Source organism: Populus alba, chromosome 1 (genome assembly GCF_005239225.2).
Source record: "Populus alba chromosome 1, ASM523922v2, whole genome shotgun sequence".
Classification (NCBI taxonomy): domain Eukaryota; kingdom Viridiplantae; phylum Streptophyta; class Magnoliopsida; order Malpighiales; family Salicaceae; genus Populus; species Populus alba.
Window position 1 is genome coordinate 47,184,672 of NC_133284.1, and position 2,808 is coordinate 47,187,479.

Sequence of the window (2,808 nt, forward strand, 5' to 3'; positions counted from 1 at the left end):
ACTAGAGTACCAAAGATAAAGAAAAGTTTTTGAACGAAGTAAAGAACTTTTATTTGGGTGACCCTTGCTTATTCAAAAATTGTCCTGATCAAATATTTCAAAAATGCATTCCCAACAATGAGGTAAGTAGTGTCATTAAACTTTGTCATTCTGAGGCATGTGGGAGTCATTTCTCATTAAGAAAGACGACTGCAAAAATCTTACAAAATGGATTTTATTGGCCCACCATGTTCAACGACACACATGCATTCTGCAAAACTTGTGAAAATTATCAAAAAGTTGATATTGGTCAAAAAGTTTTGCTTTATAATTCTCGACTCCATTTATTTCTTGAAAAACTAAGATCAAGATGGAGTGGTCCATTTATCTTGAAACACGTGTATCCTTATGGGGCCCTCGATATTGAGAATTCAAAGAATGACAATGTTTTGAAGGTAAATAGACATCGTTTGAAAGCTTACTTTGATGACTTTCCTAGTGAAAATGAATCCATTGGTTTGAATGATCTTTTAGATAAAGGTTGATTATTTTGTTTTTTTCTCACATTTTTTTTTGTTTCTTTTTGGTGTGACTTTTGTTTTTGCTAGTCTCTCTACCCCGGTCAAATGGCGGATAACGGTACTGCCGTGACATAAGTCGGTTCTTTCAGTTTCCTAAATAACTGATATCTGTATATATTTGTACAATTCTGTGCTCTTTCTCCCTTTTTTGAATCTCGTCTCCAATTCTCTTTTGAAAATGGACACCACTCTTGAAAAGTTGAAAAGGTATTTTCCCGTTTTGCCTCCAAATGCGATTACAAAAATTTACCGTGCTAGGTGTGCAAGATTGAGGTTGTTAATGAATCATGGAATTCCTGAAGATATTCGCTGGCTAATTGAAGCAAAGGTCCGATTATCAGGTGAGTCCTCTAATTCTTTCATTTCACACATGCTTGGAAAAGGTAAAAGCACTTTTGCAAAGAAACGTTGTGCAAAACGACTAAAAATCTATCATAGATGTGCCAGATGGACTTGCAATGCAACATGTCGTTCTTTAGGAATGGTATCTATAAACCGTGAAGATAAGATACAGTTCATTAAGGATGGCCTGAGTAAGGGGTCTTTAGATAATCTTTTGTTGACCCTTGAGACGCATCCTAGTGGAGATGTGCATCGTGTAATTCATGATTTATGGCCACAATTCCATAAAGAACATGATCGACTTAGTCTTGGGAATCTGACGAAAAAAGACCCTGTTTGCCAGTTTTTAAGAAAACTGGATGGGAAGCCTATCCCTGACCCATAGAGGGCGTTTAAGCCGTTCTTAGACGTAAAACCAAGGGAAGATGTGAGCTACAATCACAACTACCTGTACATACATGCTTTGTCAGAATAAATAAATAAAGAGAGAGAGTGTGAGACAACAGTTGGCCTACATATAGGTGGTATGATTGCTTTTTCAATTTCTCATCTATAAATTCTTCTCTTCCTTCCCTTCATTTCTACTCAACCCATACATTCATCAAATATAGAAGTGTGTAGAAATGGCAGGTTCCTCAAGTCATCACATAAGAAATATTTGTGTTTTCGGTGGATCCAGTCCTAGGAAAGAAAAGGAGTTTTTAGAATCAGCAAATCATCTTGGTCGGGTACTAGCTAAGAGAAAGATTCATTTAGTGTATGGGGGGGTAGCTTGGGTTAATGGGAGGTGTGTCAATGGCTGCATTTTTTGGGAGGCAGTCAATTTTGGGGTTGTCCCCAAGCTTTAGCAACTGGGGACATCATTAGAAAACAATTGGAGAGGAACTACAGGTCCTACAATGTCTGATCGACTAAACGCCATGTTTAGCCATGCTGATGCTTTCATTGCTTATCAGGTGGTCTGGGCAATTGAAGAGATCTTTCATATTTCCTCTTGGGGCAGAACTGCACATTCACCATAAACCTATAGGTTTGTTAAATGTCAATGGTTTTTATGATAAGTTGCTGTCTTTCCTTGATCAAGCTGTGGAACAGGAAATTTTAACATCTTCGGCACGACAAATCATAATCTCTGCTCCTACTGCTGAACAATTGATTGACCAACTACAATCTTTCATCCGTGTCATTGATCCCTGCATGAGTCGCCTAGATTGGTCAACTAAGGAAAGCCGTAAAAAGCTTAGATTAGATTTGAGCCTTCATCTGTGAAACCTTGTGTCTTTTGGTTTTATTAATACCATATTATTTTGTTTTGTTACTTCTTATGTTTGTTTAAGTGTGTTTCAGGTTTGTCATTGTTCGTTGTTTCAGGTGATGTCTTCTATACTCTATCTTTCTACTTTCGAACATTGAGGACAATGTCTCGTTTTGGTTGGGGGGAGAGGGTAGTAGTTTAAAAAAAAAAACTAACCAACTAACTGTTTTTGTTTTTAAAAAACCATTTGGCAAAACTGTTATTACTAGGATGGCAGAGTAAAGAGGAATTATTCTTGAGACGCATCTTAGTAAAAATTTTCTAATGGTTATTTGCAATATTCATAACAAGGCTATTAGAATACTTCTTGAAATATTCAGGTTTACAAACTCTCGCATTGTTATCAACTTGATTCTGCTCCTATACTCATTTAACAGTATTATTAAACTTTATTTTCATACACACACTTCAACATATGATTATGGGTTGCACATTGGATTATTACATTATTTATGTTCTTTTGTTGAAGGTAAACTAAGGGAAAGGGATAGTATATAATTTGCAAAAAAAAAATGATAATAAAAACGTAGATAAGTTTGGTTTCGTAGCCTCCCTGACCTAAGCAATTAAGCCGAAGGGGTGTTTTAACAC